The 23018-nt window shown below is 44.4% G+C and overlaps 1 protein-coding gene and 1 non-coding gene across 3 annotated transcripts in view; both read right to left on the bottom strand.

Moving 5' to 3' along the window:
* The window catches only part of LOC126191402 (uncharacterized), a 460945-nt gene that overhangs the window by 355244 nt on the left and 82683 nt on the right, over window positions 1-23018 (bottom strand). The gene's annotated exons all lie outside the window — the stretch shown is intronic.
* Window positions 7727-7801, bottom strand: Trnat-ugu (transfer RNA threonine (anticodon UGU)). Its single transcript has one exon. It is a non-coding gene; the product is annotated as a tRNA-Thr (tRNA).

The raw sequence follows: 23018 nt of genomic DNA, 5'->3' as shown, positions 1-23018 counted from the left end.
AAATAAAATTGGAAATGGTAAGCACACAACTGAGGCTGCTCTACAGGTTGACTGTTTTCGGCTTACAAGAGCATCCTCCAACTATTTGTTTTGTTTTATTGAGACTGTTCATGTAATACAAATTGTTACATAGGCTGTTAGATTATTTCACTGCACGTACAGATTATTCTCTGTGAAGTGTACATATTTGCTCAAACTATCCGTCTCCTCTTTCACCTAACCTCCCCCCCCCCCGCCTCCCACCCCCTCCCTCTCTCTCTCTCTCTCTCTCTCTCTCTCTCTCTCTCTCTCTCTCTCTCTATCTCTCTCTCTCTCTCTCGCACACACACACACACACACACACACACACACACACACACACACACACACACACATAGGGAGAGGGGGGAGGGGGACAGGAAGAGGGAGAAAGGGAGGGAGGGAGGGAGGGAGGGAGGGAGGGAGGGGGAGAGAGAGAGAGAGAATGAGAGTTTTCTCGATCTTGAATATTACAGGTTTTTGTTCCTTCCACATCTATTTTCGATTTAGCTACAACACATTAAATTACGTTACTGCTGCACTGACAAAAATGACATTTATTGCCGGCCGGGGTGGTCGACCGGTTCTAGGCGCTGCAGTCCGAAACCGCGGGACTGCTACGGTCGCAGGTTCAAATCCTGCCTCGGGCATGGATGTGTGTGATGTCCTTAGGTTAGTTAGTTTTAAGTAGTTCTAAATTCTAGGGGACTGATAACCTCAGATGTTAAGTCCCATAGTGCTCAGAGCCATTTCAACCATTTTTGACATTTATTCTGTTTTGCACTTTTTCTAAATGTGTATATGGTTCAAATGGCTCTGAGCACTATGGGACTTAACATTTGAGGTCATCAGTCCCCTAGAACTTAGAACTACTTAAACCTAACTAACCTAATGGCATCACACACATCCATGCCCGAGGCAGGATTCGAACTTGCGACCGTAGCGGCCGCGTGGTTCCGGACTGAAGCGCCTAGAACCGCTCGGCCACCGCGGCCGGCTTCCTTCTGGTCCAACAACCCACGTCGTCTCGCACATGATATTACATATTCATCTGTGGAGGGTCAGCTGAGCTGACAGTCATTTATTATGAAACCTTACCCAAGTAAGGACGGGCACTGTGCCGAATATGAGACACATGCACTGCTGGCACATTGTATCTTCCTCACCGCTACAAAATGTTTATGCGGCAAAGAAGGTGAAATTCCATGTATTGTTAGTCATAGACTTTCCCGCCTCTTTTCGCGAAAACTTTTGCTCCAAACGTTAATAAGAGCAATATCATCATACTCTGGTCTGTAAGAGATCGTGTCATTGAAAATGTACACGGTTGCACTTTTTGAATGCAAATAATAATTCCGTAAATTCTGTCCGTTAGACCATTAAGAGAACTCGTCCCTTTCCGTCCCAGTAATTACAGAAAATATTGTTCCGCTGTGCTGAACCGCTTATGAAATATTAGCGGTTTCCAGGACGGTGTGTAAACAGAGCGGTCATCTACGTGAATATGTTTAGAATAGCAAATTTGCCAGTCAGTCTCCTACAGGTGGCAGAACGATATGAGGATCGATTTATCCACCAACACAGGTACAGAGGAGCCGCAGTTAAACGCGGAACCTGTACAATGGAGCAACATAATTTTTTCACAGACACAGATCTTTGCCAGTAGAAAATCCTAGACCCAACTGGGGGTTGGGCTGCAGACCTTTCCGCTTCTCAGCAACCAAGTTAAACAATATCTAAATAACGGAGCGTTAATGCAGTAATAAACCGTTGTCTCTAAGTCACATTTAAACTTCTCCCAAGGTAGGGAGAATTTAATTTACGTCGTATGCTAATACATTCTGTGAAGGTTGCCTTCCAATTACCACGGCAAACGAGGCGTTTAGCGATCCGCCCCTACGCGCTCTTCGGCATTGATTACCGTCGCAGAGCCCACAGCCGACCGACTGCGATGTTGCGAAAGCCGCGTAAAGTGTTCCGTCACAGCGACACTCCTCCTCCGCCGCGTTCCGAGAAGCGCGCTGGAGCCTCCAAAATAGTCCTGGAGACGTCTCATCGACGCACGAGCCAGGTCGTCCGCCTGGTGCTACGACCTCAAAGCCAGCTACTTGCTACCATGCGGCGACTGCTGCCCATTCTCTATTTCTCGTTACTCTGACAGAGTACATCCGCCAATATCTCTACCATCTACGAGTCGAGTGGCAAAAATACTGTAACGTATTACAAGGAATCGACTTTTGTTGCGTTTATAAATAGCGTGTGCCGTGCGTAATAGGCAGTAGAATGTTTCCAAGAAGATGATGTAGAAAACAAATAACTGCGAAACTTAATTTTAATTAGTCGTATTAAATACGATTTATGTTGTACGTTATATGTGATAAAATTCGACAGACGGCGAGAGCTGCAGTAACTTCGTGCTCGAGTCGCCAGTGATTTTGGAAAATCGTCTGTTTGTCATCGAACAGTTCTCTCTTGCTCAGTATGGTAGCGGTGTCCGGAGAGAAGGTTGGGTGTTGACATTGTAATACGCATCAGAAAAATTTTTCACGTTCGGTGTTTATCAGCTATGCCTTGTCTTTCAAACGGTGTTTTTCGAGTGTTGTATTCCGCATTTATAAGAGAAGTATGACATTCTTAAAAGAATGTACATGTTATTAAAAAGAGAGATTGTACAGGAAATGAAATTCTGCACAAAGGATGAGTGTGAAATGATGTAGCTATTACAGAAGAAGCTGCGATTAGAGTTTACACCTTTAATAGCAGACGAAGAAACTCGACTGTTTCAATTTTCGATAGCAAGACAAAACATATGAAACAGTAATTGAAAGTATAAATACAGACGGGATATTAAAAACAAGAATAAAAAGAAGTTAATAACAGTGGAAACAGCCTACTGGAGGCGCTGTTGTAGAGTAGCAAGAAAGGATTAGACAAGCAAAGAAGAAATAAGAGTGAGGATAGGAAATGGAAATGATATTATAGGGACAATTTAAATAAAATGGATCGTGTGGTTCGGGCTTGTTAAGAGAATGCCTTTGAACAGAAGCAAATTTAGATCAGAAGCTAATCTAGATGCTAAACGCGTATTCAACTGGCAAATCCTGTGGGAGCTATAAGAGGACCAAGTAGAAAAATGTGAACTGTGTGAATCTTATCTGAAATCGGGACAAAAAACTGAAGCCTTGTTCAGAATCTACGAGAATTAACTTGACGTTAGAGGACAACTTCAAAAGTTTACGTACACAGTACCACGAAGAGTTTTCTTGGAAAAAAGCACCTGCTACACTACCTGAACCAAACTGGGCATTTTTCTAATTCGTGGGGCAACTCTGTATGTAATCTAAACTAAGCTCTGCAACCCTTTATTCTGTTTGCAGCGATTGTGAACGTGTTTATCTACGCAGTTTCAGGCCTGTTGGAAGTCAGAAAGGTCTCGCAAGACTCGTACGTAATATCAGCTGTCGGGAAATTACGTTACGTCAGAGAGTCTTGTGGGAACTTCGCTGTCAGGTGGCTGGAATTGTTCCAGGCGCAGCAAGGACGGACACCGTCACATGGAAAGGGACCACTGGCGCTGTGATACCGAATCTCTCCAACACGAAACAGAGCTATTGCGAATAGGTACGCAACGCATATACGTTCAACATCTCAACTTATAAAAATGAATGAGTTGAGGTAGCTTTCACGGTTCACAAACTATACCCTAGGTTAATTCCCAACAGATCAATAAATTTAAATATTGTGGGCAGCAATATCAAACATTTACTTTAGTTACGACGTTGACGAAGACGGCAGGGAGGTACTGACATGGTTTTCGTACGTTGCAAAAAAAAAAAAAAGAAAAAAAAGGAATTCGAGATGAAAAATATACTCCCGGTAAAGCTACGAATACAGACGACAACCCTGGCATAGTCTACACAAAACAGAGGATAATTATGTTGATGCATTGCCCTTTTTTTTCTTCCAAAGAAATTTCAGTCTTAAATTATTATTTGACACCCCTGTCAACGTGCTTTTTTCGTCGAGGAGGTAAGTCTTTTCTAGGTACATAAAACTCTGCGTCTAACAACCTCTTGTTTGATTCTAGCACTTATTTTCCCTAAAACGTCCCTATTTTTTCTATTGAGTCAAGTTGTCAACAATAAAAAAGATTTACAGCTGTTTTTGAATTACGGTCTTGTTCAAATGTGTGTGAAATCTTATGGGACTTAAGTAGTAAGGTCATCAGTCCCTAAGCTTACACACTACTGAACCTAAATTATGCTAAGGACAAACACACACACCCATGCCTCGAACCTCCACCGGGACCAGCCGCACAGTCCATGACTGCAGCGCCCTAGACCGCTCGGCTAATCCAGCGCGGCAATTATAGTCTTCACAACGTAACATGTTAAGGGTAAAACATTACTCTCCTGTGGAACAAATATTGTGAATGCAATAATGGCTTTGTGAGTTACTGGTCGACATAAAAAAAAGTATAGTTATTACCTACGTTTCGCTGTCGAAGTTCGTTTTTCCTATCAAGACATTCAAAAAGCAAATATTTCGAATGATTCGGCATCTACAGCAAATGATTGTTATGGAAATGAAGGAAATAGGAAGAATATAACAATAGGACTTTCTATCGAGGACTAAAGAGATGCTTTTGTTGTCTACAAGTGATCTATACGGGTCAAGCAGAAAATGGAGAAAGGAAAGTACAGAAAAGTGGGAAAGGAAAGGACCACCGCTTGCGATTCGAACTACTAACCTTAACATCAGGTGCGCAACTGACTTCCGCAATTTCTCCACGACCAGTTTCTACGAGGTCCTACAAGTGAAAGATACAGCTACAACTTCGACATTGTAGGTAACACTAAAAATTAGACAAAAGCTAATTTTCCTGTGTTGGTCTTTTTTTTTTTTTTTTTTTTTTTTTTACATAATACATGTAGAGAGTGGAGTGCAGACGTAGTAAACACAATAGCCGAAGAAAAAAATCCGTAGGATGCGATATTCAATTGTGTCAAGAATTACTCTCAAATGACGCTACTGTGACTTCATCACTTTGAATGAAATGGCTTATCGGATAAGTATTGAGGCATCCCAGTTTAGTTAATCTGGTAACGCAACGAAAGGAGTAGCAGAAAATCAATATGCAGAATCGGCTTTTGAAGGAAAACGTAGCGTGCAAAGAATTTGCAGACTGGCATGTGTGCCAAACCAGACGACAGGTTGTACGCAATATTCTTGAAACTGTTTTCAGTATACAGTCTTTGCGTGGACTTCTAAAATATCCTCTAGAGTTTACCGTCAATATTGAATCTTGTCACGAAACTAGCTGAATCACTGGTTTTACGAAGGACGGCGGATATTCTCCGCCGCTTGCGGCACGCGTAGTTTTCCGCGAAGCCTGGGTTTCTCGTTAGACCGGCTGCAGTTTACGCAGCCAGAGACGCGGGGGGCGTCAGCGGAGGCCTCGGTGGGCGCGATCCGCCGGCCTTGCCAGCGGCGGGACCTGCTGACCCGGCGAGGGTGTCGGCCGCGGTGACGTCACTCACACGTGGGCTCACACCCTCCGCGACTTCCCGCCGGCGCGACGCCCACGCCGTCTGCCTTAACAGGCGCTCAGCGTTCCCTACTTCGTCAGAGGCTGCACGGTAAACACAGGGTAACAATTATATAACTATATGAAAAAAAGACGTAAATTAGTTGCAAACATCGGCGTGCACACGCTTTGTTCAACATGTAAACGTCACTACAGATATTCAGATTTAGGTCATGACGTGTTCGATATGCCCCCCCCCCCCCCCCATCATTGGCGCTGATGGGGCGCAGAGGAATATCGAAATTCTGCCTGGCCAGCCGGAACTCTCTAGAGGAACGGAAGGTTCCAAATGATTGGAAAAGAGCACAGGTAGTCCCAGTCTTCAAGAAGGGTCGTCGAGCAGATGGGCAAAACTATAGACCTATATCTCCGACATCGAACACGTTTTTGCTCGCGTGTCATGTCATTTCTGGAAACTCGGAATCTACTCTGTAGGAATCAACATGGATTCCGGAAACAGCGATCGTGTGAAACCCAACTCGCTTTATTTGTTCATGAGACCCAGAAAATATTAGATACAGGCTTCCAGGTAGATTCCATTTTCCTTGACTTCCGGAAGGCGTTCGATACAGTTCCGCACTGTCGCCTGATAAACAAAGTAAGAGCCTACGGAATATCAGACCAGCTGTGTGGCTGGATTGAAGAGTTTTTAGCAAACAGAACACAGCATGTTGTTATCAATGGGGAGACGTCTACAGACGTTAAAGTAACCTCTGGCGTGCCACAGGGGAGTGTTATGGGACCATTGCTTTTCACAATATGTATAAATGACCTAGTAGATAGTGTAGGACGTTCCATGCGGCTTTTCGCGGATGATGCTGTAGTATACAGAGAAGTTGCAGCATTAGAAAATTGCAGCGAAATGGAGGAAGATCTGCAGCCCATAGGCACTTGGTGCAGGGAGTGGCAACTGACCCTTAACATAGACAAATGTAATGTATTGCGAATACATAGAAAGAACGATCCTTTACTGTATGATTATATGATAGCGGAACAAACACTGTTAGCAGTTACTTCTGTAAAATATCTGGGAGTATGTGTACGGAACGATTTCAAGTGGAATGATCATATAAAATTAATTGTTGGTAAGGCGGGTGCCAGGTTGAGATTCATTGGGAGAGTCCTTAGAAAATGTAGTCCACGAACAAAGGAGGTGGCTTACAAAACACTCATTCGACCTATACATGAGTATTGCTCATCAGTGTGGGATCCGTACCAGGTCGGGTTGACAGAGGAGATAGAGAAGATCCAAAGAAGAGCGGCGCGTTTCGTCACAGGGTTATTTGGTAAGCGTCATAGCGTTACGGAGATGTCTAGCAAACTCAAGTGGCAGACTCTGCAAGAGAGGCGCTCTGCATCGCGGTGTAGCTTGCTGTCCAGGTTTCGAGAGGGTGCGTTTCTGGATGAGGTACCGAATATATTGCTTCCCCCTACTTATACCTCCCGAGGAGATGACGAATGTAAAATTGGAGAGATTCGAGCGCGCACGGAGGCTTTCCGGCAGTCGTTCTTCCCGCGAACCATACGCGACTGGAACAGGAAAGGGAGCTAATGACTTTGGCACGTAAAGTGCCCTCCGCCACACACCGTTGGGTGGCTTGCGGAGTATAAATGTAGATGTAGAGCCGTGCTACAGTGATTTGAGGATCAGTATGGTGAACTCATATTGATGTCTCAGCGACTGAATTCGCCTGGTGTAAATCCTATTGAACCCATCTGGGTCGGTATCGGGTGCCATAATTACGTACGCAAATCAGCCGCCCGTTATTTACGCGAATCACGTAATCTGTGCGTAGACACCAAATGGCACATACTTCCAAAAACCAACGAACTGTCGGATCCCTGATATGCTGAATCAGTGATGTATTCCGTTCTGAAGGCGGACAAACAAGCTATTAAGCAGGTGGTCAAACTGTTTTGACTCATCATTGTATATACTATGATGATCCCTGATACGAGATGATGTCAATACTGATTGTATACGAAGGTAGTATCTGTTCCCGAAAGAACAGTTACCGTTGATGACCATGCAGCTTTCGCTAGAATGAAATGATAATTAAATGGACACCCTAGCTGCAATCAGGCATTGATATACTTCATTGGGGACATGCTGAAAATGTGTGCCCCGACCGGGACTCGAACCCGGGGTCTCCTGCTTACATGGCAGACGCTCTACCCATCTGAGCAACCGAGGGCACAGAGGATAGTGCGCCTGCAGGGATTTATCCCTTGCACGCTCCCCGTAGATTAATCAGCCACGAGTAATGAGTACCATGGGCAACATCTATTACGCGCACTACGAATGTAGTGGTGTGGACATGTTGGGAAAGTGGGTCTCACGAGGAGGGTGGGAGGGTGCAAGGGATAAGTCCCTGCAGGAGCACTATCCTCTGTGCCCTCGGTGGCTCAGAAGCCGGCTGGGGTGCCCGAGTGGTTCTAGGCGCTACAGTCTGCAACCGCGTGACCGCTACGGTCGCAGGTTCGAATCCTGCCTCGGGCATGGATGTGTGTGATGTCCTTAGGTTGGTTAGGTTTAACTAGTTCTAAGTTCTAGGGGACTGATGACCTCAGAAGTTAAGTCCCATAGTGCTCAGAGCCATTTGAACCATTTTTAAAGCCGGCACGGTAGCTCGGCGTGTTCGGTCAGAGGGTAACGTGCCTCTGTAATAAAAAAAAAAAACTGAGTGAACAGATCAACAACGAACTTAAATGGATGTCTTACGACGTCCGTCCCGAGCAGATGCAACGAACTACAACGATCCTGGGTTCGAGTCCCGGTCGGGGCACACATTTTCAACATGTCCCCAATGAAGTATATCAATGCCTGATTGCAGCAGCTAGGGTGTCCATTTAATTATCATTTAATACTGATTGTGCTATTCACCAAGTTATAATATGGTAACGCCTTTGTTTTATAAACATCGTTCGATTACACTAGCCACGAACGATGAAAAGCTATTTCTGACAGTCTCATGTAGGCCTATGGATGTTGTCATTTTAATGAAGATTTTAATGGTGTGTGAAGCCGTAATGGCAACAACGTTAATCAAGTATATTTTATGAGCTGCAGATGGTTAGATTGTTAACCGAAACTGATAACCCATCGAAATAAAGAAGATTTCATGTGCGATCTTGGGGCTTCATGGTTTATCGAACAGATTACGTACCTAGTGGCTAATAATGTCATCAAATTGATTTGACTCATTTGTACAGTAAGCGTTGGTGTGACATCGGACGATTACGTTCTTCACTGTAGAAATTAAACCGTCTTTCTCCGTATTTCAGAAGACAGAACATGGCAACACTTGCGAAATTAGAGGATGTTCAGTCTGATATTTTGAAAATATCCAGAAAAACTGAAAGCAAGCGGTGCATATATCCGTAATTCTTGCGTTCTGCGTGTATGAACGCTTACCGCGCAACAGTACGTCGACACGCCAGCAATAAGACTCACGGCAGAACTTCGCAACAAACTTTCTCACGGCACATTTCGCCTCGTAAAGCAATTTTACGGTTTCTTGTCTCAGCAGTCCGCAGTTGGCGTGTGCGTTTCACACGACGCAGTGAAACTAGAAAGGAGGGAGTACGCCACTTCAGTTACACACAGGGTACGATACTTTAACTTTTGCAATGTTCTTTGATATCAATACGACCACAAAAGTGCGATGATTTTTCAGACCTACAGTTCGCACTTTATCTTGATGGAATTCCCTGCAGTGGGTGTGGCAAAGGTTTCAGAAGCTTTCAATCAAATTCCACGTTGTTTGTCATTCATATGCCCTAATCTTATGTTGATTCAGCCCTGAAGATCGAAAAAAAACAATTGAAGCTGAACTAGCTATCTTTCAATGCGAATCGTTTCCACCTTACTGTTCGTCGTCCCCGTCATATTTGGCATTTGTTTTTCTTTGCTTGGAATGTGATCTAATGCTGCTTCCACTCTAGTGTAACTTGTGCAAGCCTCCGAATAACTGCTGCTTATCACATCCATGTGAATTTACTTTCTGTATTCACCCCTTGGTCTCTTTCTACATTTTTGCCCAGACACTTCCCCACTGTACCAGATTGGCGATTCCTTGATTCCTCACAATGTGTCCTATCAACCGAACCCTTCTTTTGGTCAAATTGTGCCATAAATTTCTCTCCCCCCCCCCCCCCCCAATACGATTCAGTACCTCCTCATTAGATATGCGATCTACCCGCCTAATCTTCAACATTCGTCTGCAGCACCAGATTTCGAAATCTTCTATTCTCTTCTTGTCTTAACTGCTCACCATCCACGTCTCACTTCCGTACAAGGCTACACCCCATATACCTTCAGAAAAGACTTCTTAACACTTAAATTTATATCTCAAATTAACAAATTCCTCTTTTTTCACAAATACTTTCTCTGAAACAGCCAGTTTACATTTTATATGTTCTCCACTTCTACCATGATCAGTCATTTTCTCGTCCAACCAGTAAAATCCATTTACTACTTTTAGTGTCTCGTTTGCTAATGTAATTCTCTTAGCATCGGCTCACTTAATTGGATTACATTCCACTACTCTTGTTTTACTTTTGCTGATGCCCATCTTATAACCCTTTTTCAAGACACTATGCTTTCCGTTCAACTGCTCTTCCAAGTCCTATGCAGTCTGTGACAAAGTTAAAATGACGTTGGCAAAATATCAAAGTCAGTATTTTTTTCTCCATGAACTTAATTCCTTCTCCAAATTTTTCTTTGATTTCCTATACTGCTTGCTCAATGTGCAGGTTGAATAACATCGGAGATAGGCCACAACCCTATCACACTCTCTTCTTAATTACTGTTTCCCTTTAACTTCCTTTAACTCTTATAAATGCAGTCTGATTTCCCCACAAACTGTATATAACCTTTCATTTCCTGTAATTTATCCCTGTTACCTTTAGAATTGCAGTCACCCTCGTCAAAAGCTGTTTCGAACTCTACAAATCGTGGTTTGCATTTCGTTATTCGTTGCAGGGTCAGTATTGCCTCATGTGTTCCTACATTTCTCCAGACCTTTTAGAATACGAAAATGGTTTAAATGGCTCTAACCACTATGAGACTTAACATCTGAGGTCATCATTCCCCTAGACTTAGAACTACTTAAACCTAACTAACCTAAGAACATCACACACATCAATGCCCGAGGCAGGATTCGAACCTGCGACCGTAACAGCAGCACGGTTCCGGACTGTAGCGCCAAGACCAGCTCGGCCACATCAGCCGGCTGTGGAATACGCATTAGTAATTGTAGGGGAAGCACATGGCGCCTTGCATAGACACGTTGTATGAATCTGTTCGGTGGGAAAGGCGTGGGGAAAGAGGGAAAGTGGAGTAGATGGAAATAATGGTGGTTGTGGTCGAGAAGAAGGGGACATGTTAGCTGGGACGGTGGTTGGGAAGAGGGAACGGAAAAGAACACTGTACAAAAGGCGATGGAGCAGGAGGGAAAGTTGAGTCAGTTCACGGCTGGATCCGGTCTCACGACAAAATCAGAGAATGATGGCGTAACTCTGCTCATTGTGCTGTACTGTGGCGGGTGTGGAGACCGCCCGGATGCTGCCATTGAGGAGTTTTTATAATCGCAGGAAGCGCCGAGCTCTCGCTGGGATGCTCACGCGTCAGCTGTGCGTCAAATCGAGACTGCCGAAATTTCACCGTGACTGTCTCCACCCGCGAACCACACTGCGAGACCTGGCAGGTACGGTAGCGATGGCTGTTGCTGACATTTGACCGGTCCTCACTAAGAACTGGCTCAGTTTGTGCAGATGTTGCTCTGAAATTGATGAATATGTTCTTGTTACTGAAGAAGACCAGTACCACAACAATCAAGACAGTCATAGAGAAGAAATATACGTACAGCAGCTCAGGAGTATTCTAACTGCAATACAATAGAAGCAAATCAGTGCACACTGGAATGACAGACGGAAACTTTTACAGATACTGCTCACAACAGGTGAAACCACTCACAGCCAAACTTGGCAGTCGGGATACGCAGAGCATTGCAGCACTGAGAATCAGCATTACGCAGCAACCAATACTGAAGAGGATACAGTGTTTAAGAAGTAAGGCCGAACACAGACTGCCATCAGAAGACTAATTCCAATATAGAATGTATCCAAAAGAAAAATTCTCTCAGTCATAAAATAACTCCGCTGATAAATCGTTACTAGAGGCAGCATTCTGCACTAACCATGCAATTTGGGAATGAGGGAGGGTGGGTGGTGGGGGATGGAACATTGCCGAGAGCCTTCTATAGACACCATGTTCTCTAGTTACTGTAGTCTTATCACTTATTCCACTATGATGAAAAGCTGCGTAAAAGATTTTCAAGTTGAAGTTTATGTTGATTTTGCATTGCATATGTACCCGTACTTTCTTTCATGGTTAAGCTATTCCTCTGTTTCACAGTTCATAAACAGTATACAGAGTTTTGAAGAATCTTATTATGTTATGTTTGCTGTGACCAATACAAACGTAGCCACAAAACCATTAACACCATATTACTAGCAACTGAGGACCCCGCGCGATCTGAGGCGCCTTGTCACAGTCCGTGCGGCTCCACCCCCGTACCCTCCTCCCCCCCCCCCGTCCCCCCCCCCACCCCCCGTCTGAGGTTCGAGTCCTCACTCGGACATGGGTGTGAGTGCTGTTTTCCGAAATTTGTGGTAAGTTGCTATGGGACCAAACTGCTGAGGTTATCGGTGCCTAGGCTTACATGCTACTTAAACTAACTTACGCTAAGGACAAGACACACACCCATGCCCGAGGGAAGACTCGAACCTCCGACGGGGGGGGGGGGGGGGGCGCGAACCGTGCCAAGACGCTTAAGACCATGACGCTATTCCGCGCGGGCGTGTGTGCTGTCTCTGGCATTAGTAAGTTTGAGTTAGATTAAGTAGTCTGTAGGTCTAGGGACCTATGACCTCATCAGTTTGGTCCCATAGAAGCTTATCACAAATTTCCAAAAAAAAATTGACGACCGACAGGTCAACAACATTAAAGATTTTACTATGTGTACCCCGTAGTATTCCATTAGAAGGTTATTCGAACGTAGCAGGTTGTTGTTAACGATTCACAACCGGGCAATATGCACCCCGATTTTTCAGGCAACGTCAACTACGTTCGCAAACGGACTCTACGAGGAATTCCTTTTTCATAGTCAGGCCGGTCGCTAAATGGAAACTGTAGCGAAAATCGAAAATGTTCTGTTCGTAACTTTTACCGCCACCTACCAGGTACTTTCCTACATAGTCGCCACTCGGAGCTAGACATCTGTCGTAGCGTGGTACCAGATTCCCAATACCCTCATTACAGGAGGCAGCTGTCTGAGCTTTCAGCCAGATCTGTACGCTGGAGTGCAGCTCGTTGTCCGTGCCAAAATGCTCGGCAAACTAATCAGTAAACACATAAATTGTCAAGTGACGAGTCTCTCGTATCAGATATTTACTATAAAAACACTCTTGATCACGATTTATTTATTAAGGTGACCGGTTTCGATCACTACTGTGGTCATCTTCAGACCATTGAGTAGGAGCCGGGCCGGCCGGTGTGGCCAAGCGGTTAAAGGCGCTACAGTCTGGAACCGCGTGACCACTACGGTCGCAGGTTCGAATCCTGCCTCGGGCATGGATGTGTGTGATGTCCTTAGGTTAGTTAGGTTTAAGTAGTTCTAAGTTCTAGGGGACTGATGACCCTAGAAGTTAAGTCCCATAGTGCTCAGAGCCATTTGAACCATTTAGTAGGAGCCGGCCGTGGTGGCCAAGCGGTTAAAGGCGCTACAGTCTGGAACCGCGTGACCGCTACGGTCGCAGGTTCGAATCCTGCCTCGGGCATGGATGTGTGTGATGTCCTTAGGTTAGTTAGGTTTAATTAGTTCTAAGTTCTAGGCGACTGATGACCTTAGAAGTTAAGTCGCATAGTGCTCAGAGCCATTTGAACCATTGAGTAGGAACCTCTTTCTGCTGCAGAATCACTACACTATCTTATCAGATAATCCATTCACTTTATCCGCATCCAGTGACGCCTGTGGACTGAAAATGACACGGCGGCCGGTCGGTACCGTTGCGCCTTCAGGGCCCTTTCGGGCGGAGTTTTTTGTTGTTGTTGTTGTTTCGGAACAAGATCACCGGCTGACACTCGCTTGCTTACCTGAACGCCTGCGTCATGAACGCCTGTACGTCGTGCTTCAGAGATGCTGCACCATAGCCGTGTTTTGCTATCACGCATGACGATTCCCTTTCGTAGATTTCATGAAATCAGGCGGGATCCCCCAGCAATGACAGCGTACACTTCACACTCGCAGGGAGCCACTACTGTGTTCATTGTGTGCCCAGAACTGAACAGTGATCGATGGGGACACTAGAGACGCTGCGTAGTACACCTGCACAAATCTTCGTAGGCTTTTCATTGTGGTTTTAATTTCATGAGCCGTCGGACCTTGAAAAAAAAAATAGCCCTCGTATCTGAAGTTTCCACTGTCCAAGCGTTTGAGCCTTGTCATACGATTTATATCTAAACATCTACCACGATATATAATGCAGACCCAGCCCTCTCCCCTGTCCCCCTTAGCCACAAACATACAAAATGGGCGTCAAACATAATTCACTGACTATTAGGTGCAGTGTTACGTGGCTTTACGCTTAATTACAGACTTACTATTTTATCAGTTGATTTGCTTTCACCACGTAACGCCCGCTGTTTACGTCCTTCTTCGTTGCTGAGCGATGAATCACTTTTCGTTCTGACGCCGCAACTCTTCCTTTCCTATCTCTTTTTCTACTTTTTATCTATATAAATGATGAACTATTGGTTTTGCCGTTTAACAACTTTTTAATAACTGTGGAAGTATTACAGGCATCGTGTCCCACCTAATGTGTTCCCCGCCTATACGTTTTACATGAACCTTTCAAGACTCGATCGGTTTACAAAGAAAAGGCAGAATATCTCTTCCTTTGACGTCGTCCAACAACGACCTAGGAAGCTCGACGTCCTTGCGGCCCAGGCTCTTCCATGGCTCGCGGTAGCTTGCAGCATTCGTTTTATTCCTCGCCCACTTGCCGCTACGTCGAACTTTCGTGGTGATCTTACGGTATATTAATAATCGTTGGGCAACGTCTTCCACGTTGTCTGCAACATAAATAAACTTTCTTCCCACCCAAAAACAGACTTAAAGAACATAATAATAATAACTGTTCTTACAATTATTCGTACAAGTCTTGGTCGATTTAATGAGGGGTGGGACAGGCCTAAGCCTTGTGACACCACATAGGCTAATATACAGACGAAATAACACATCCTCATTTTCATTGCTTCTTTACAAAGAGTAGCATTTTCGACTGGCGCTTAAATATCTGAGACCACTGGTCAATTAAAAACGACATGGTCTCTTAATGCGAAAAAGAGGAGGAGAGAGCAGGAGACTGGTTGTCGTCTTTTAGAGGAAACTGTACTGACATTATGTAGAAGCGATTTAAGCAAAGCACTTGAGAACTAGATCTATGGATCGGATCGGAGGTTTAAATCGACTCATCGAAATGATAAGCGAATTACGGTGGTGTTCTAACCAAACCAACTAGCAAGGCAAGCCAAACAAAGGTCTTCAGAACAAGTACATGGCTCGCTACCCAACGGAGATTTCTCCACTCTTCCGGGACAACGTTTCGTTGCTCTCAGCGCATCTGTTCCGCTGCCGGACGAGAGTCCCACGATTCTCTGCCCGGCGAGGGAAACAGCACTGCCACCGTTTCCATAGCGTGCAACAAAAGGGGTGCGGACCGGTGCGCAGCCAACAGCTGCGTCGCGGTTCGCGCTTTCAGCGGAAGCTCCGGCCAGCAGGTGTGGACGCCGCTTCCTGCGCTGCCGCGGCGGCCGGCCGAGTCACAAAAACCAGGGTTGCTGCGCGAAACACGGGCCGCGACACCTGTTCTACGTCTTCTGGGTTTGAGAAGGTCACAAATGAGACGTACAACTTTCTCAATACATGAACTTACTGGAAAGTTGTCACGACATTACAACTTCCTTCTGGCAACAACTCCTGATGGTACAAGAACCTGAGATACTCTCCCTTTGTCTCCCTACCTCCCTGTTGTGTGTTATCAGTTTTTCTACTGAATAATGCACTCCTTCCCACCTCCTCCCCCTTCCCCCTTCCCCCCTTCCCCCTCTCTCTCTCGGCGCTAAATATCGAAAAAATGGCTCTGAGCACTATGGGACTCAACAGCTGAGGTCACCAGTCCCCTAGAGCTTAGAAGTACTTTAACCTAACTAACCTAAGGACATAACACATCCATGCCCGAAGCAGGATTCGAACCTGCGACCATGGCAGTCGCGCGGTTCCGGACTGAAGCGCCTGGAACCTCTCGGCCACCCCAGCCGGCCTAAATATCGAGCTAAATCTTCATCTCCGCACATCTATTACGACGAAAGCAGTAAGAATAATCTTTACGCAATTGTTCTTTCTCTGCCCCTGCAATCTCTTCTCTACTTTTTCTACCATTACCATGTTAATAATTTTTGTGGGACCGTACAGACAGCGTCTATTCCACATATCATATTTTGATAATAGTTGTTAATAAATGTCTTCCCTCACTTATTATTCCTAGCTCCTCATCATTTCGTTCTATTTATTTCTGTTTGCTTTTTAATATCCTTCTGTAAAACAGTATTTCAAATCCTTGCCGTCTCCTCTACGTTGCTGTTCACAACCGTAACATTTCTACATCTACATCTACATCCATACTCCGCAAGCCACCTGACGGTGTGTGGTGGAGGGTACCTTTAATACCTCTATCGGTTCTCCCTTCTATTCCAGTCTCGTATTGTTCGTGTAAAGAAAGATTGTCGGTATGCCTATGTGTGGGCTCTAATCTCTCTAATTTTATCCTCATGGTCTCTTCGCGAGATATACGTAGGAGGGAACAATAGACTGCCTGACTCCTCGGTGAAGGCATGTTCTCGAAACTTGGACAAAAGCCCGTACCGAGCTACTGAGCGCCTCTCCTGCAGAGTCTTCCACTGGAGTTTATCTATCATCTCCGTAACGCTTTCGCGATTACTAAATGATCCTGTAACGAAGCGCGCTGCTCTCCGTTGGATCCTCTCTATCTCTTCTATCAACCCTATCTGGTACGGATCCCACACTGCTGAGCAATATTCAAGCAGTGGGCGAACAAGTGTACTGTAACATACTTCCTTTGTTTTCGGATTGCATTTCCTTAGGATTCTTCCAAAGAATCTCAGTCTAGCATCTACTTTACCGACGATCAACTTTATATGATCATTCCATTTTGAATGACTCCAAATGCCTACTCCCAGATAATTTATGGAATTAACTGCTTCCAGTTGCTGACCTGCTATATTGTAGCTAAATGATATGGGATCTTTCTTTCTAAGTATTCGCAGGACATTACACTTGTCTAGATTGAGATTCAATTGCCATTCCCTGCCCCATGCGTCAATTCGATGCAGATCCCCCTGCATTTCAGTACAATTTTCCATTCCACTATAGCGGTACTATCGGACGCACAGTTTCAGCAACTTCTTTCTCTATTTCTTATTAATATTTGATACGAGTAGAGGTCTTTTTCACGTTGCTTTGGGCCATTTGCTATAATGCTGCTTTCTACTTAATAAACGCATTTGTATTAAAGCAGTATCTTTATCTTGCTGTTTAGCAAGTCGTCATTGCCTTCTATACCAATATTTAGCACTTATCACTTTTTATTGTATATCCTCAAGCCAAAATGTTACGTGTAGTAATTTTTGCATACGATTCCAAAGCCCTTCTATGTCGTAATGTTACGTAGTTTGCTAACGTTAATAGACGTATTTGATCTCCTTGCACTGTTACATTATAAAAAACAAATCCTTAACCTTTTTTCTACAAGGTATCAAGTTATTTTTAAGTGAAGACTAATGATGATCATTATTATTATTTAGTACTGATGTCGTCTGTACCCATGTTACGAGCACCTTTCGGTACTGGCTTGTAACTTTATTCTTTTTGAAACTTCCTGGCAAAACGAAACTATAAGCATGGTCGAGAGTGGAGCCCGAAAATGGTTGAAATGGCTCTGAGGACTATGGGACTTAGCATCTGAGGTCATCAGTTCCCTAGAACTTATAACTACTTAAACCTAACTAACCTAAGGACATCACACACATCCATGCCCGAGGCAGGATTCGAACCTGCGACCGTAGCGGTCGGGCGGTTCCAGACTGAAGCGCCTAGAACCGCTCGGTGTCGAACCGAAACCTTAACTGTTGTGACCAGAGCTCTTACTGACTGAATTATCCCCTTGCAGGAATTACGACTTGCCCTCACAGCTTCAATTCTGCCAGTAAGACTGATATGTCTGTACATACACGATCATTCCCGTGGCAGATTATACCTTCCCTTCTCTAATTTCTGATAAATCACAAGTGGCATGATGGTATCCAAAAGTCCCAAGCTAAAACTCTGAAGCGAACTCTTAACTGCAGTTCATGACAACTATTTAGCCCAATCGCTGTACTGAACCCTTGACGGACTGTGCTGCATTGTGTATGCAGCCAGACGGTTGTTCAATAAACACTGTATTGATTTGCTACCTACACGACGTCGCTGTGTGTTGGTGAATTTTCGGATGCGCCTCTGCCGGTATGCTGGCCACGTTGACTGTCGACAGCCAACGCAGAGTGAGGCATTGGGGTTCCCGTACCGAGGTTCGCATACGAAACTTCAACAGCGTGCGAAGGCTGTGGCAGGCCTACTCCCAAATGCTTTTCGAAGTCCTCTTTGTCAAAACTCAAAATCGGTAACGCACAGAAAATAACGTAAATGAATAAATAAATGACGTATCTACATGGAGTTTCTGTAAGAGCGTGCAAAAATTTAACAGGGTATAGAGGATGCTCCACTGAACAATATGAGGTAGAGAACCTGAAGTCGGAGAAGCCATAGGAGTAAAAAACATTACTGAGTACTTTTTTATTTACATTGGTTACAGTTAACTGCAAATACCATCACTGACACAATGAACGTGCCATTTGTTCTGTATCTTACCACACGTGCTGAAACTGATTGCCATCAACCTTAATGCAAGCGAACAAGTGTCTGACGCGCCATGACAAATATCCCTGGTGCGTTTCGAATCACATCACAGGGAGCTACGATTCTGGCAACTAGTTCCATCTGGGTGTCTACTGGTGCCTCACGCACTACTGACTTTAGATATCCCCATAGGAAATAATCAAGCGGATTCAGGTCAGGTGACCTCGTAGTTCATGGAATATGACCTCCTCTTCCAATCCGGCGATCAGGAAATACAGCATTGAGATAGTTGCGGACATCCACATCCTCTCACGAACAGCCAAGGGTAGGTTCTCCAATGTAAATACGATACAAACAGATGTAAAGTAAACAAAACCTGCATCGTGACTTCCTAGAAATCAGGCTCGTCCTCCTTGTTTCCTTGCAGGAAATGAAAAATGTACGTGTAGATAAACAACACAGTACATGTAAACTTGTACGCATGTTAGTTGCAAATAAGCTGAAAAACAGCACTTCTAGTAGGCAAGTTTACTTCCATATCTGAGAGAGCGAGGTGGCGCAGTGGCTAGCACACTGGAATCGCATTCGGGAGGACGACGGTTCAATCCCGCGTCTTTGCTATCCTGATTTAGGTTTTCCGTGATTTCCTTAAATCGCTCCAGGCAAATGCCGGGATGATTCCTTTGAAAGAGCACGGCCGACTCCCTTCCCCGTCCTTCCCTAATCCGAAGAGACCGACGGTCTCGCTGTCTGGTGTCCTCCTCAACAACAACCCAGCCCTTCCATATCTCCTTAAGCTGGAGTCTCCGACCCCTGGTTCCCTACCTCAAATTGTTCACTGGAGCACTCTCTATGTGCTGTTACATTTTTGCACTCTTATACGGAAACATCCTGTATAGGCAGATCGATATTACGACTTTGCATTGACGTTTGCTCAGACACGCTAACCCTTAAACTACACTTTTATTTCTTTTTTTTTCGCGTTCGCAGTAATATGATTTGTCTCAGTGCAAAAATGTTCTAGTGATTTACAGCAGAAACCGCAGTAGTCTACACTTTCCTAAACTTAACGATACACTTTTCCAAATGGCTAAATACGACGAAAATTAGTATGTGTTCTTACAAAAGAGCTCTTTTTCCTTTATGTCTGTTGGAATATCAGACTGACAGCTGAATATCAAGTTATCATGTTTGTTTAAGGTACTAAAAACTTGTTAAAAATCATCGTGCATAAAGACGACGTTATCTTATTAACAGTCCTGACTTCTACGTCAATTCTTTTCGCTTCTAAAACCAATAACGAACACGGTACGATCGACAAGTACATTTCAGCAAGGGCTTCACCCATTTACATGGAAGAGAACACAGTGTTAAAAAAATAACAGTGATAAGTTGCAAAACAGGATTAAATTTCTGCAACGAGTTCGCATTAATCAGTTTCTCACATTTTAGTTGTGGTGTCATCGCCAGACACCACACTTGCTAGGTGGTAGCCTTTAAATCGGCCGCGGTCCGTTAGTATACGTCGGACCCGCGTGTGGCCACTATCAGTGATTGCAGACCGAGCGCCGCCATACGGCAGGTCTAGTCTAGAGAGACTCCCTAGCACTCGCCCCAGTTGTACAGCCGACTTTGCTAGCGATGGTTCACTGTCTACATACGTTCTCATTTGCAGAGACGACAGTTTAGCATAGCCTTCAGCTACGTCATTTGCTACGACCTAGCAAGGCGCCATATTCAGTTACTATAATCTGAACAGATAATATTGTGAATCATGTACCGTCAAGAGCGACGTTCATCATTAATGGATTAAAGTTAAGTATGAAACTAATTCCGTCCTCTTTCTGAATTATAATTCCTTGTCATGTTTCAGACCTGTCAGTATAGTTCTTCCCTCCTCAAGCCAGCCTGCGTGAGCTAAAACGCGTGCATTTCGGCCTCCTCTCGTAACACGGTGTTGGCTCTTCTGCCAACCACAACATTAGTAAATTATCTTCATTATAGGAAAGGGAAGTACAGCCGAAAGACGCTACGTGCCCTGCTGCTCACTGGTCGTACGATACAGCTGTTTCACACGACATGATCGTATTTTTTCGCCGTCGGCTAAAATTTAGTGGGGGATGTCCAGAGACAAATGTTTACCAGATAAACCACGGTGTACGGCAAGCGGAAGAGAACGGTGATGCAGTAGCGGCTGCCAAAACTTCAAGGATGCGTGCTGAAGGAAGCTCAACAAACGACAAAAGGTGTTCCCACACGAGACTGCAGGAGTCCCCTGTTTGGCGCTCACGTCACGCGCCAGCGCGGTGTAACTCCGGCGTATTCCGGGAATAGTAATAGTTGTTTATACTCTCCCTCGTTACGGTGGGAAAAATCCGTACAGCAAATTACAGATGTCCCACGCGTCTGCGGCGACAATCGCGTCTTTCACCAGAATCTTGTCGTATACTTCTCTAGACAGTAACAACAACGTAATTGAATAACTGTGAAAGCACCGCCCTGGCCGGCGCCGACCGCTGCTGCCATGCAGCGGCGCTGCTCGGTCGCTTCTGCAGTACTGGTTACTCTTCGTGTTTTAATGTCCCTGTTAATACACATCAATGAAAGGAATATCGCAGTAGATTAATTCTGGACGACTCTATCGAACAGGCACATTGAATTTCACTTTAAAATGATTTAACTGGAAAATAACGACGCTTTCCATCAACACTGGGCGTCACATTAATTGGCTGGGGTGACTCTAGCTACACATTACAAAAACGAAATTGCAAACACCCGCCGAAACACTAGCAAAAATGCGCCTGACAACTCTTAGAAGAAACACCCCAAAGGAGTGAGAAACATTTTTTATATTTCATTATGGATAATACACACTCTTTCAAATTCTGAAGGTGGCAGGGGAAAAATACAGGGACCGAAAGACTATTTACAATTTGTACAGAAACCAGATGGCAGTTATAAGGCTCGAGGGACATGAAAGGGAAGCAGTGGTTGGGAAGGGAGTGATACAGGGTTGTAGCCTCTCCCCGACGTTATTCAATCTGTATATTGAGCAAGCAGTGAAGGAAACAAAAGAAAAATTTTGAGTAGGTATTAAAATGCATGGAGAAGAAATAATAACTTTGAGGTTCGCCGATGACATTGTAATTCTGTCAGAGACAGCAAAAGACATGGAAGAGCAGTTGAACGGAATGGACAGGGTCTTGAAAGGGGGATACAAGATGAACATCCACAAAAGCAAAACGAGGATAATGGAATGTAGTCGAATTAAGTCGGGTGATGCTAAGGGAATTAGATTAGGAAATGAGACACTTAAAGTAGTAAAGGTATTTTGCTATTTGGGGAGCAAAATAACCGATGATGGTCAAAGTAGAGAGGATATAAGATGTAGACTGGCAATGGCAAAGAAAGCGTTTCTGAAGAAGAGAAATTTGTTAACATCTAGTATAGGTTTAAATGACAGGAAGTCGTTTCTGAAAGTGTTTGTATGGAGTGTAGCCTTGTATGGAAGTGAAACATGGACAATAAATAGTTTGGACAAGAAGAGAATAGAAGCTTTCGAAATGTGGTGCTACAGAAGAAAGCTGAAGATTAGATGGGTAGATCACATAACTAATGAGGAGGTATTGAATAGAATTGGAGAGAAGAGGAGTTTGTGGCACAATTTGACAAGAAGAAGGGACCTGTTGGTAGGACATGTTCTGAGGCATCAAGGAATCACAAATTTAGCATTGGAGGGCAGCGTGGAGGGTAAAAATTGTAGAGGGAGACGAATAGATGAATACACTAAGCAGATTCAGAAGGATGTAGGTTGCAGTAAGTACTGGGAGATGAAGAAGCTTCCACAGGATAGAGTAGCATGGAGAGCTGCATCAAACCAGTCTCAGGACTGAAGACCACAATAACAACAACAACATGGATAATATCGGGTGATTAAGTGGTGTACTAGCGATTGAGACTGTCTACGTTGGACTAACATAGCTGTACTATTTATTTTGAAACATTATAGCATTTATTTCCTCAGATTTTTAGTGAGCATATACACCGGACTAGAGAATTATTCTTTGACGTCCAGTATATCCATGTGGCTTTGTTCATTCATACTGACAGGAGGCGGCCTCATGGCACCTAACTTTATTTTACTCATGAGTTTGTTTTCAAACAAAAGCATGTACCCGCTTTACAATATGCTCCACTTGTGTCTTTCGTAAAAATTTTCAGCAATCAGATAAGGACGCCGGGAAGCAGATTCTGAGACGCAGCTTGAAGTAGCAGTTTCATAGTTGAAACTTCCTGGCAGATTAAAACTGTGTGCCGGACCTAGACTCGAACTCGGGACCTTTGCCTTTCGCGGGCAAGTGCTCTACCAACTG

This window comes from Schistocerca cancellata, chromosome 6, assembly GCF_023864275.1.
Source record: "Schistocerca cancellata isolate TAMUIC-IGC-003103 chromosome 6, iqSchCanc2.1, whole genome shotgun sequence".
In the NCBI taxonomy this organism is placed as follows: domain Eukaryota; kingdom Metazoa; phylum Arthropoda; class Insecta; order Orthoptera; family Acrididae; genus Schistocerca; species Schistocerca cancellata.
This window is presented reverse-complemented; position numbering and strand designations above follow the sequence as displayed.